Source organism: Hyla sarda, chromosome 3 (assembly GCF_029499605.1).
Source record: "Hyla sarda isolate aHylSar1 chromosome 3, aHylSar1.hap1, whole genome shotgun sequence".
NCBI classification, from domain to species: domain Eukaryota; kingdom Metazoa; phylum Chordata; class Amphibia; order Anura; family Hylidae; genus Hyla; species Hyla sarda.
Window position 1 is genome coordinate 210,553,224 of NC_079191.1, and position 14,692 is coordinate 210,567,915.

At 37.8% G+C, this 14,692-nt stretch overlaps 2 protein-coding genes across 8 annotated transcripts in view; one reads left to right on the forward strand and one right to left on the reverse strand.

Moving 5' to 3' along the window:
- The window catches only part of DOP1A (DOP1 leucine zipper like protein A), a 307,594-nt gene that overhangs the window by 43,810 nt on the left and 249,092 nt on the right, over window positions 1-14,692 (forward strand). The gene's annotated exons all lie outside the window — the stretch shown is intronic.
- UBE3D (ubiquitin protein ligase E3D) overlaps window positions 1-14,692 on the reverse strand; it is a 194,972-nt gene that overhangs the window by 6,493 nt on the left and 173,787 nt on the right. The window contains exon 11 of one of the 7 annotated variants that reach the window (XR_008891263.1): window positions 5,920-6,363. The exons of the other annotated variants lie outside the window; for them this stretch is intronic. The gene's annotated coding sequence lies outside the window, so the exon portion shown is untranslated. Of the gene's footprint in view, window positions 1-5,919; window positions 6,364-14,692 lie in introns of those variants that run through there. 7 annotated transcript variants of the gene reach the window in all.

Consider the following 14,692-nt stretch of genomic DNA (forward strand, 5'->3'; position numbering starts at 1 on the left):
TTAAAAAATCGTAATCCTTCCAGTACTTATTAGCTGCTGAATACTACAGAGGAAATTCTTTTCTTTTTGGAACACAGAGCTCTGTGCTGACATCACGAGCACAGTGCTCTCTGCTGACATATCTGTCCATTTTAAGAACTGTCCAGAGTAGGAGAAAATCCCCATAGCAAACATATGCTGCTCTGGACAGCTGCTCGTGATGTCAGCAGAGAGCGCTGTGTTCCAAAAAGAAAAGCATTTTTCTGTAGTATTCAACAGCTAATAAGTACTGGAAGGATTAAGATTTGTTAATAGAAGTAATTTACAAATCTGTATAACTTTCTGGCACCAGTTGATTAAAAAAAAGAAAAGTTTTCCGCCTGAGTACCCCTTTAAATGGCAAAATCTATATAATGTGACTAGAATCAATATAAACTATGTAAACTAAAAAAATAATAAAACAGGTGATCAAAGAATTTACAGAAATCCTGCAGTGGAAAACATAAATGTGGTAGCACCAACAATGGAGCATTATTACTTTGAGATCTCATATGCACTTGTGTGTCCCATTAGGCACATAACCAAATAAAACTGCCCCCTATGGGTCCCAGATGCAATACTTTCAACATATATAAATATGTTACAAAATATGTTTTTTTGCATGTTTTTTTTAGTACTACAAACTGATTTCCCAGTGGAAATAAATCTTTGTAATCTGAATAACCCACTTGGTACCAAAACGAACAGGGATGTGGAATAATATAATAACTGAAGTCCATGGCCGATATGAGAAATTGCCGTACTACAGAGATTGTGTCCATGTAACGTTGTGTGTGGGCGAGTCCTCAAAGATAAGGCATATAGTGGATGATGGACAATTATCTCTTAGTGGCTTTAGTGTACATTTATCTTATGCTAAGTATCTCCTACACAATCTGTGCTTTCAAAAACACATTAATAAAACCTCTCAATCTCACAGATAGTACAATAGGAACCAACACCTACAGCCTGATGTATTTGTTTTCAACAATACAAAAAGAGATCATCAATAATTCAACATCTTAAGTCATGTGCCGCAAACAACAACAAAACACACACACAATCCCATCGCATGTACAGACCAGACATCTTTGTAATAAGCAAATTCCAAAAGGAATGTAAAGCCTGAATGTACAGTGGACACTTTTCACTTATATGCTTGATATCTTGCAGAAAAATTAAGGCAAGCATGACCTGGAGTGGAAGAACTTGAGATCTTTTAATTATTCCGCCTGGAAGAAATAACTCTGGCTTATTCACTGCCTGAGCACGGACTCATTTTTTTTACATCTCAAAGAACAATAAAAAAAATAAAAATAACTAGGGATGTCCCGATACAGAGATACTGGTATCGGGACCAATACTAAAGATTTGCACGAGTACTTGTACTCGTGCAAATGTCCCCGATACCTGCCGGAGGGAGTCCCACCGGTAGGTATCACGGAGGTGCGGTAAGCCACCTGCACTCTCCGCTTCCGAGCTATGCAGTGCGCTCAGCAGCAGAGCACACATCATAGCCGGGACCCGCATTAACCCTTTAGACACAGCAATCAAAATTTATTGCAGCGTCTAAAAGTCCTGAAGTTAACTGCCGGTTAGCTCTGGGATGCTGATCAGGATCACCGTGGTGTAATTGTGGTGTCCCAATCAGCTGTGAAGATGGCTGGAGGTCCCTTAACGTGCTTTGTGCGTCCGATCGTCACTCCTTTACTGCTGCCAGCCTTGGCAGGCATTAGAAAAGGAGCGCCGATATCACTGATCACTGCTATGCTATGGCATAGCATTGATCAGTGTATTCAATCTACAGAATGCATGAAATAGTCCCCTATGGGGACTAAAGAAGTGGGGGGAAAAAACTGTAAAAATAATGTGAATTAACCCCTTTCCAATAAAAAAAAAAATTACTCACCCCCCTTTTCAAAAAGTTTAAATAAAATAAAAAATATTTTTTTTTTAATATAAAAAAAGCCCTTTTTTCTTAAACAACCCTTTTTCCCATTAAGGGTACAATCATACAGGTGGATCCACAGCGTATTTTACGCTGCGGATCTGCTGCTGAAGGACCGCTACATGCTGCCTTTAGATGTGCCTGCTCGGAGCGGCAATATGCCGCTACGAGCAGACACACTGAAGCGATGTGCGAGTCGCTGCGCATGCGGGGTGTACTCGCACACATTGCGGCCGCTCCCCCTCTGCTCCATGAGCTAGGCAGAGAGCGGCCACGATGTGCGAGTACACTGTGTATGCACGCTGCGACTCGCATATTGCAGGGTCTGCTCGTAGCGGTGTTTTGCCGCTCCGAGCAGGCACATCTAAAGGCACCACGTAGCGGTCCTTGAGCAGCAGATCCGCAGCGTAAAATACGCTGTGGATCCGCCCGTCTGAATGTACCCTAAAGGGGGAAAAAAATAAAAAATAAACTGTCACATGACCTTGAAAAATATCGGTAATTGGTATCGGTGAGTACTTAAGAAAAAGTATTGGTACTTTTACTCGATCTTAAAAAAAATTATATCGGGACATCCCTAAAAATAACTAAGCAGTCAAAAAGGACACAACTCAAATTGTACTGAAAGACCCCCCCCCTTCCCCAAATGTAAGAGGATAAACCAATCTCATCTGAAGTATACTATACTAAATAAAATTATAGACATATAGCTATAGACCAGCCACAGGACAGAGCTGTTTAACAAGTTCTCTAGGGATAAAAGTGACAAGAACCCAGTTATACTGTGACAAACAACTTCACAGAGCAGCTTATTAGTATTACGTTTAAGGTGAAGAGTATGAATCCCTCTCCACACTGTGTCTCACTCTTAGGCATTCACCTTGAATGAAAGGTAAATATCACAATTCAAAGACATACAGTTCAAGGTAAAACATAGTGAAAGGCAAAAGGATGTTAGGAAGAGGAGATTATGAAATGTATTGTATTACAACTGTTGGCAATGTTAACCCCTTAATAAATTTATTATTCAATGCTTTATCAGGATAGAATCAGAATCAGGTAGCATGATGCAAAATGTACAGCAAAAGTGACTTTTCTGGGAATAATATTAGGGGTACGTTCACACTTACAGTATCTGCTATGTATTTTCTTGCATATTTTTCTGCTGCTGATTTTAAATTATTAGCAGCAAAATATGCAGCAGATTCTCTACGTGTGAATGTACCCTAAAGCGTCTTTTTTCCACAAACCCATAATCTTTATATTTTTAAATATTGCATTACTTCGAGAATAAATATCGTTTATAGTATCTGTTAATTTAAAAGGAAAGTGTGATCAAAAATGATCTATTGTTTAAAAGGAACCTATATGATATGAGCTATTTAATATATAGTTAAGTAGGAAATGAACGCAAATCTCTGCTCATTCTGGGCTAAGTAGTCATGTGGGAGGTTCTACTCCGTAATTGACACTTGTGTACAAGTTATCCTGGAACTTTTCCCTCAAAACTATCTACTAATCTGCTCCTCCTGCTCTTTTACATGCTGCTGGACTGCATTTTTGATGTGCCAGGTTTCTTCTAAATCAAGTTTTTTGGTTAAACATTTGTATTTTTTATTTTTTGTGATGTATTTTTATATTATTTTTTCTACAATCTACATTATAAATAATCCTAAAATCTTCTAAATTTTCATTTTGGCCTAATAATAAGCAAACATGGCCTGTTCTGTACAGATCACTTTCCTGTAGTGTCCTTCTCGTCATCACAGACAGGTTTACAGTATAAGGAAAAATGCTGATTATCTATATCTGCATAAAGGTTTAGCTTTTTATTAGCTACAAATTTATACAGGATTATGTTTGTGGGAATACCCTCTTAAAGGGGTACTCCGATGGAAAACTTTGGGAAAACTTTGGGAAAACTTTGGGAAAACTTTTTTTTTTTTTTTTTAATCAACTGGTGGCAGAAAGTTAAACAGATTTGTAAATTACTTCTATTAAAAAATCTTAATCCTTCCAGTACTTATTAGCTGCTGAATACTATAGAGCATTCTGCTGACATCACAAGCACAGTGCTCTCTGCTGACATCTCTGTCCATTTTAAGAACTGTCCAGAGTAGGAGAAAATCCCCATAGCAAACATATGTTGCTCTGGACAGTTCCTAAAATGGACAGAGATGTCAGCAGAGAGAACTGTGCTTGTGATGTCAGCAGAGAGCTCTGTGTTTCAAAAATAAAAGAATTCCCTCTGTAATATTCAGCAGCTAATAAGTACTAGAAGGATTACGTTTTTTTTTTTTTAATAGAAGTAATTAACAAATTTGTTTAACTTTCTGGCACCAGTTGATTTAAAAAAAAAATATATATAAAAAAAGGTTTCCACCGGAGTACCCCTTTAAAGGAGTGGTCTACTGAAAAGTATTTCCAGTCCGTTTTGCTGGGGCTGAAAATAAAAAATAAAAACTTTAACTCACCTTACTCCGTTCCCCCGTAGCGCCGCAACAGCTGTTTGGTCCTCCGGTCCGGTCTTCTTCCTTTTTCAGTGTGCGCGGATCATAACACTGCGCTCAGCACATCATCGGCCGCAGCGATGTCCCGCCTCAGCCAATGATAGGCTGAGCGCAGTGTGACGATCCGTACACACGGAAGAAATCCGGAACAGAGGACTGAACAGCTGTAGCCGTACTACGGGGAAAAGATGTAAGGGGAGTTAAAGTATCTTTTTTTTGCAGCCTGGGCACAACAGACTGGAAATACTTTTCAGTAGACCATTCCTTTAATGCAAAACATGTAATGATGCCGCATTTTTTCTTTTTAGATCCTAGCCATAAAACATGTCTCAGTAAAATGACAGGAGATTTTCTGAATGAAAACATATAAAAGAAAACAATGAAAACTATTTCCGCTAGAACAGTGCTTTTAATATGCTCATACTGAAAGGAGACATGAGGAACTTTTTCAAACGTTTTCAAACTGTATTATCTAAATATATTTGAAAGACAAGATTCTAAATCATAGCAACAAATTATTCCATTGTAATAAAATAAAAAGGCTATAGCCTCAGGCCCAATACTGTTCACATGACTTCAAATGAACACTTATAGCGGTCCTCTCAGAATCAGGTAGAGATGTTTTAAAATTGGAATTTATGTACCATCATCTTCTGACAGTAATAGGCTTGATGGGGCTGGAAGGGATATCAGCTGGCAGAAGACGCTGAGTGATCTGATTACATCCACCCTGGTTCATAACCAAAATTAACAATCATCCTGTCACTTAGCCCTCAGAGAGAGAAGCAGGAGAAGCACGTGAATGGTCTGACTGCAAAATTTCAATGGCAAATGTCTGAACAAGAAACAAGTAGTAAAAAGTACATAACATTTTTTTTGGGAGTGGTCAAATGAATCTTCACCAATTCAGCAACTTCATCTTCCAAAGATAAAAATAGAACACTTACACTTGGTGAGTGGTTTTTTAACAAACCACTCACCCAGAGAAGACGCCTATATTGCAGTTTTCTAAAATCTTATGACAGTCCATTTTGGTCAGTGTCCAGCAACTCCGAATGGGATAAGATAAAACCAAAATAATTACAAAAATTAGAGAGCAGACAGGATCAAAGATTAATGAACGAATGTGTGCGCAATAACTCACAAAATGTAAAGTATGCGCCAAGTAATAAACTGGAAATGCAGTGGGGCTGCCATTGTGTGGATTTAAAAACATGCAGCAGTTGCATGAGGCATTTAAACACAAACTATGACATGTTTTTTCAAGCAAGCCAAGGAACTAAAATTCTTATTAAGACAGAGGGGTTATCCTGAGAAGGAACTAGAGGTCGACTTGAAAAAAGTTAGGTATTGTATGCAAGTGAATACATCAAAAGAGTTAAAAGAAAATTGACGAGAATGTGGGTAGATTTTTATTTACAGTCAAACATTCTCCCTTAGGGGGGTTGCCTCACCACTTTTAATACATGTAATTATGTAGTGCTTGCGGAGACAACAATTACCCAAAACTGGGCCTACATGCCCAGCTGGTGTTTCTGTTCTCCGCCTTTCTTCTGCTCTGTCAGTTTGCCTGAAACAAAAACTGAGAACTAAAGAGAAACATTCCTCCCTGCTCTTCCATGCTGTTACTTCACTCTCCAGCTCTGTCAATTTGCCTGACCCTCCATTTACCAGTCAGATATAGTATCATTTTCTACACAGACAAGTCTCGGTAATGAACAAGGGGGGAGAGGGGTTTGGTTAATGTCGAGGATGATATTCTGCTTCCCCTTCTCCTTCCCTTTTCTCTTTGTGTAGCACACTTTACAATATCTGTCTGTTGGATTGGCACAAAATGGGAAACTGGAAAACCAACTGAGCATGCACGATCCATGCTTCTCAGGAACGCTGTGGGACATAACCAAAGACAACAACATTCATTACAAGGCAGACACATGGGCTACAGGTAGAGGAATAACTTTTGAACAAAGCAATAGAGATATTGTCTCAAAAACTATTACATAATTACATGTATTTAAAAAAATACTCCATTAAATAGTTATCAGCAACCCCATCTACAAACATAGCTTTGTCATGGAAAGGGTCCCCGATTTAGAAGAAATTGGCAAACAAAAAATGATGGTCTTGCATGTTGCGAGATTGTCTCACTAGTATTAGATTTCGCTCATCTCCCTCTACATGGCTTGAGAAACTGGTACAAAACGCCAGGTCATCAAGGTGGTTTTGAGAATATATGATGTGAAGTTTATAAAAAGGACCAGAGAGTTTGGGATTTCATTATGTGCAAAACTATACAGGCACTTCATATCAGATTAAGAAAAAAATCTTTTTTCTATAAAAACTGGACATGGTGCATTCAGATAAATTGAACATGTCAAAAGTATTTGGAGGGGACCCCTATGTATTAAAATTTGCAGAAATTGAGAAGATTGAGTTCCCTTGAAATGGGGGGGGGGGGGGGGAGAGACTATCATAAGTTACTCCTTCAGACAAAATGCTAATGTATAATCTGCACAGAAGCTTTGGGCCCATTGGGGCTAAATGACATGACTGAGGTATCAGAATTTTAACAGTGCTAATTGTGGGACATTTATTGCCCACACCTAATTTCCCTATGTGTGTGACGTCTTTTTCTGAGAATGGTTTTTATTAATTAGGGGCATAAGTAGTTGCTAGAATTTCATTTTATCTTTTATATAAGGCTCATGCGCCTGTATATTTGCCATTGTGATATTTATGTTCTTGTGAACTCTCTTTAGAAGGCTATAGTGGTTAGTGATGCAACAGCACCAATGCTGCGTGTGGCATATAAGGGTGACGGCATTATTCACAGGCCGTACAACTGTTATTGAGTGAATTGAACTGTTGGAAGATTGATATAAACTATATAATCTGTAGAATCCACAGTTTGATTTTCAATTAAAAATATAGTCTGTAAGCAATGATGCATATATAATGTCAGTAATAAATATAAGATTTAAAAGGGCGAAACATCATAAAAGAAGGACTAAATAAATTAAATACCATGGTTTAGTGGCCCAATGTACTCTTAGAATTCTTTTATAAAAGGACATGTAAAAATATGAGGGTCGATAAAAGTACTGGCACTTACATTGGAAAAATTTCAGTAATCTCACAAAGCAACTGTTACTAGCAGCACTGACAGCGATGAGGAGTGATGCTTCCTCACAGAGTCACGAAGTGCTGCAGTCGCTAAAGGTCACACAGAACATGGGATTTTGCAGTTAATAGGTACTTACTCTTTCTTTGGGACTTTGCATTTGTTATTTTAGTTTGCTGACCTCTGCATGTTCGTAGTCTGTCACAGAGGGATTCCAGCAGAGGACTAAAATACCACTGTGAAGCTTGTTAGTGTAATCTTTCTGGATATCTGACATAAGTGTAACCATATCTCTGGGAGACAATTTTAGCAAAGAATAAAAGAATTACAAGACTACTTGTTAATGGGACAGTGTCCTAAAGCAGTCAAAAACTAAATATTGTGCATTATTTAAAGGACTGTTCCCCAATATCTCCAATACCAAATCCTTATCTGGTCTCTTCTTCACACAGCAAACACACAGAGGAAAAGACACAAAAAAGACATCCCACAGGAGGAACAAAGTGATAGGTAAACCATAATTGGAAGGCCACTAATATATTTCAAGGAAAAGAGCTACGACCTGAAACAATGCAATAGATACTCATATGAGATCATTTAACGCTGATTCCTTGTGCTGTCTACCCAATGGTCCGCAGTGTTTTAGGAATTCTAATAATAAGATAGAATATCAATTATTTAAAAAGAAAAAATAGTACATAAGAAAACAGGATATTCCTGAAGTGTATAATAGAAGTAAACTCATGGATGCCAGTGTTTGCAACACTGTAATACCTGTCAGTTGTCACAGTGAATCTTGAAGGAAAGAGCCGAGTCAGGAAAAATGTAAGAGATTCTCTAGTGTGAAGAGGAAACTGACAGCGCTAAGACAATGCAATGTTGAAAATTAATAAAATAGCAGTGACAAATATTATAGAGCTAGAGAAGCCATAAGTAAGAGGAACCCTTATTGTGGCACTTGACACAGCTATTACCAAATGGGTGGTATAAAGGTTTCAATTTAGGATGTGTATGGGATATCTTCAGATATTGGGTCTACAGTGCAGGTTGGTACATTGACATCGAAAATTACTGTATTACTGCTTTAGGTGTGATATAAAAAAAAAAGCTAGTACTACTACAGAGAATCAATTCTTTCTTCCATGGCCATGTAAATCATTCAGACAAATGTAAAATGCCAGTTGTGGCTGTAACATGCTAGATGCCTGCTTATGGGCTAACAATCTGCATTTTCTATGATTATCAGATTTCATTTATCAGGAGGGACCAACAAGTCACTATGGACACCTTAGTTTTTGCAACTTTTTATAAATCTTACCAAGCACCTTCTAAAATGTAATAGTAAACTTAGAACATGTGGTCCATTGTTTGGCATTAAGTTTTAAAATTTAAATTTGCACAGCTTGGCAGATTAGCTCAATAGACGCAGGCAAGCAGCATTAAAGAGCAGTCAGAGACAGTGGCACAGTTAACAACAGGGCTTCTCCTGTTTTTTTTTTTTTTGCAAAAGCACAGCATACAACCTTATTCATATAGGCATCAAAACGAAAAAGTATCCCTGCTTGTCTGAACTCTAACATAAGCTTTGCCCAAACTATACAGGTAGCTAACTACCAGCCACACAGCAGGAAATAAACTTCTCATCTGTTTGCTCATAAAACAGCCAGTGTCCCATTGAGGCTAGCAGGTCTCCGTATCATGGCCTTTACACCCGTTCCTTCACAACCCTTTCTTGTACACACTGGGGATACTTGTTTCAAGCTCAAGACTGGGTTGAATGAGGCTGAATCTGGAGGGGGAAAAAGGAATGACAGCCAATCAGCCTGTCTTCCATATGAATCCAGACATGTAAACAGGACTTACCAAAGTCCCTAGAGCTAGCTACCCTGGATTGCACACACCTTAATAAGGTTTCCTTGGCGGAGATAAGCACTAGTGTTGAGCGGCAGAGGCCATATTCGAATTCGCGAATATTCGCGAATATATGGACGAATATTCGTCATATATTCGCGAATATTCGCATATTCGTTGTATTCTCGTTTTATTTTCGCATATGCGAAAATACGCGTATGCGAAAATTGACATATGTGAATATTATTAATATATACAAAATTAGCATACGCGAAAATTCGCATATGCGAAAATTAGCATATGCTAATTTTCGCTTATGCGAATTTTCGCACGCCAGTCTCACACAGTAGTATTACAGTCTTCTTTACACCACACAAGCTGGAAGCAGAGAGGGGTGATCACTGTGATGTGTACTGTGAAAAAAAAAAAAAAAAAAGAATATTCGTAATTATATTCGAATTGCGAATATTCGTGAGCAACACTAATAAGCACTTCCAGGAGTCCCATAAGGGAGGTTTCTTGAGGAAAAATAGTAATATCCAATTTCACCTATTACTGTGACACAATGCTTGCTGTGTGTGCCGGAGGTCACTTTCTCTGTCTCTTTCATACACTATAAATGGAGTGAATGAGTTGGATTGGGAGGCCAGCCAGGCAGTGAAGAGTGCACTGTAACCGGTCTCTGGACTGAACTTTTGGCATGTATGGACAAGTCAAAATTTGAAGTTAACGGCATTAACACTTTAGTAATTTAAAAGCTAAATAGAATTTTGTTATTGTTATTGTAATTCAAAACATTACTTTGATTACTTGCTCTCCAAAAAGAGGTGCCGCTACAGATTAGAAATAGTAACCTAGAAGTTGACAAGACTAAAGCATTGAAGGAATATCTCTATGGCTCGATTCACAGTGTGCTGTTATATCCTGTTGTAAGGTTCAGTTTTTCATTTTGTTTGTTTTGTTCATCACGTTGTTTCTTTTTTCTGCCCTGTTAAGAGAACAGTACCTAAATTGAACCTTTTTTTTTCTTTTTTTTTTGGTAAAATAGAAGTCAATGCCAAAAGGATAAGAATTGTGCTGCATCCTGCTTTAAAGATACTGTTAGCCTAATCATATTTTTCACATTTGACATGAGAAACTTTATGTGGTAATAACTTTATAATGCGCTTTTCGATCAAATTCATTCTGAGACTTTTTTCGGGATACATCGCACTTTATCTTAATAGTAAGTAGTTGATGATACATGCAGTCTTTTTGGTGAAAAACTGCAAAATGACATTCTCTGCTTGTAGGTAAGAGTCATGTCATATAAATCAGTAATTCACATTTACAATATGTCTGCTTTATGTTTATATAATCTATTAAATATTATATAATTTAGGATGTTAGATTGCTTATAAATTTTGCAGTAATTTTTACGAAAATTTCAAAATCAGATTTTAAAGGGACCAGTTCAGTTGTGAAGTATGTTAGAAGCATCAATAAATCACCCAATTTTTTAAATTGCACCCCTCATTTTTCAAAATGACATTTAGGAACTTTGCTTTAATTTCACAAAATTAAAGTATAGTGGAGGTGGAAATTTTATTTTGAAGATATTACATTTTAATAATTTTTTAATCTTTAAAACGGCAAGTGTTGACAGACAAATGGCACATCATATATATGCCCCTAAGGCTGCATTCACATCACATCAAAATTCGGGGACCTGGCCGGAGAATTTGAAAAATAGCTTCTGTCATATTTCCACCTTACACCATTCATTTCAATGAGCAGGACGGAACCAGTATCTTCTGGAGTTAGTGGTCTGCTGCAATTTCAGTCTGGCATCAAAAACTGATACGGTGCATAAAGAGTTGTCAGGAGTCACTAGTGGACTCTGTCCTGCTCATTGAAATTAAAGTGGTACGGCACAAGTCGTGATGTTGATGTGATTTTTGTTAAAGAAATATCCCATATGTGAGCCTGGTTTGCTACTTGATTCAGAGATAATCCTCCTTCCTTTTATTTAGGATATTTTGCAGGCACCTTATTAAGTTACAAAGGTATTGGGGTATCAAAATATTTTTGCAAGACCTGTAGATTCTGCGGTATATAGGACACACTGATCCTTTTTATTTAGTCTCTTTATATGAGAGAAAATTTTTTAACATTTTTTTTTCTTCCATATGTAGTATAAGAGAGTATCAACGTTATTCTGCAGGTCCGTACAATTATGGTAATACCTAATTTATATACTTTTTTATGCTTAATTACATTTTTTCAACATAAGGCCATGTTCACACACGGTAAAAAAAAAAGTTGTATTTTTTTACAACTTTTTTTTAAAATGTATTTTCTTGTTTTTCCACAGTAATTGGCAGAAAATATGACCATAAATAATATATGTCAATTTTTTCCTTATATAGTGTGTAAGCCTAATCAGCTTTTGAACCCAGGAGACCGGAGGACAAGAATAATTAATGATATGGGTGGATTAAAGTACCATGACAGGTTATCAAGCTGGGGGTTAATTTAGTCAGGAGAAAAGTTGTATTAGGGGTGATTTGATCCCAATCTGCAAATATATGAATGGCCAGTAGAAAGATCTTTCTCGTAATCGTTTTATACATTGTCTGGCAACCATGACAAGGGGGCATCCTCTACGTCTAGAGGAAAGAAGGTTTCACCATCATCACAGATTCTTTACTGTAAGAGCAGTGAGACTATGGAACTCTCTTATGCATGATGTTGTGAGGTCTGACAAATGAAAAGTGGGCCCAGATTTTTTGAGAAAAAATATTACAGGTCATGAATACTAGATTTATGTGGATAGATTGTTGATCCAGGGATTTACTCTGATCACCATATTGGGTTTGGGAAGGAAATTTTCCTCTGTAATAAGGCAATTGGTATTAGCCTCATGTTTTTTCTTTTCTTTCCTCTGTATCAACACAGCGGGGTTCTAGGTTAAACTCAATGGACTCTTGTCTTTATACAACCTTAATAACTTTGTTACTAAGGATGCCATGGCTACTATCAGCACCTGGCGATGGCATAATGGGGTGCTGATGGGGGACATATGGAGCCTTCTCCCTCACTTTGTTTGATGCTGTAATCTCTACTGAGTGATCCATATTAAAGAGTTAACTCTCCGGATTGAAGCACAGCCCTGCTACTGACAGTTGCGGCTATAGGCCCGGAAACATGTCACAGCAGGCTTCCATCGCAGATGACACCAGCACTGCTTCAGAGCAGGTGTCACCCTCAGGGCATACATGGTATGTTAGTTGGCACCAAAGAACTTGTAACAGGTACATAAGTTTGCAGGAAGGGGTTTAGGTATATTGTACATTAAATTACATATTGCTATCGTTCATCACTGAGATTTTCCGCTATGAAAATTTGTGGCCAGTGCACAGGAAGGTTTGAGGTCCATGCAGAGTCATTAACACTTCAATGTAGGGACTGATGGGGATCACAGTTTGTAGCGCCCACAACTGTTATAGTAAAATGTCAGAACATGGATTAAGGATAATTTTTCCTTTACTGCACTAACAAAAATGTACAGTACTGTAGTCAAGCAGAAAAGCAATCCATACTTTATGTGATCAAACTTGATTCTATTGCAGCTGAATGCAATAGAAAAGCAACCTAATGTGACAATGTCCATTTAAATAACCCTCAGAACACAGCTTAATTTTTCCAAAACACACACAATTTTTTTTAAATCTATTTTGCTATATTAAAGTTCTTCCTAACAGAGTGGCTTTTTCCCACATGCCTGGCTAAATTTAGACAATGCACAAATAGATGGCACATGCAGAATTGATGAATCAGCAGTCCAAGGAGATACATTACTCACACTACTAATATTGAACACTCCAGGAGTCACTGAAGTGTGCTGAACCCATAATGTCACAGAGGGAAGGCAAAATAATATGCTGCAAAAAATGAAGTTCCAGAGGGACAGAGAAAAAAATTATATATATATATATATATATATATATATATATATATATATATATATATATATATATTCACACTATATATTGGTCAATACAAAAAAAGAAAATGTGACATAACGAAAGCACTGTTAATGAAATCAAGGTATGTGGCATTAATAATGGCATGGTAGATGTAAGATGTAGGGCAATAGCAGAAGCACCTGCCTGTTAATTAACAGTGGGTGATTTATATCAGTTGTGCCCAGGTTGGCAGATAAAATGCATGCTATTTCATAAACAAACATCTGGTACCATTCAACTTCAACCGCAAAGTACTTATGTGGATACCAAGAGGTCTTGCTCTACATTAATGCACTCCACTAGCAGAAAGGTTCTCGGTCTGGAAAGGAAAGTGCATTGGTGGTGATGGCGATAGGTGAAGGGGGAGCAACTCCTAAAGAAATACCACTAAATGCAAGCAGTCCTAGCTAAATGGAGTGATTATACAGCTCCGGGCTACAGAAAATGTGCTGTTCCACAGAAACCTATGAGGTGTTAATGGAAATTTTAAAGAAGAAAATATGCAGCATGACAGAACAATAACTGGAAAACAGGCCAAGCAGAATTCCCTTGTATACGTGCTCTATTATGCTTTCAAGCACTGTGTAGGCAATGTCACACTTACTTATTGGATTTTTAAATCCATGCTATTAAGTTTTTGGTAAATCAAAAAAAAATAATAATATTTGTATATATATATATATATATATATATATATATATATATATATATATATATACACATATATACACACACACACACACACACACACACACACATATGTATGTATATTAGGGCTGTACGATTTGGGGAAAACGATTGTGTAAGTAAATATTGCGATTTCGATATGTGATTGCGATATAATAAACAGATGGTGAAATCCCTCCTATTTCATGTCCAAATGGGGGGATAGGAATACTCCAGTACAGTAAAACGTCTTCCCAATCCAAAGCAAAGGGATTAAGTTTTAGATCGTGGGGAGTCCAACCGCTAGGACCCCCTGCGATCTCCTGCACGGTGTACCGGCAGTCCTGTAGCAAGGGGGTGTGTTGACCCCCCCGCATGAAGTGGTGGCCGACACCCCCCTCTCATGTAGCTCTATGATATACATGGAGAGGGTGTGTCAGCCGCCGCTTTGTGTGGGTATCGGCACGCCCCCATTCCTGGGGACTGCCAGGGTGCCATGCAGGGGATCGCAGGGGGTTCCAGCAGTCGGACTCCCCGCAATCTAAAATTTATCCCCTATGCTTTGGATGGG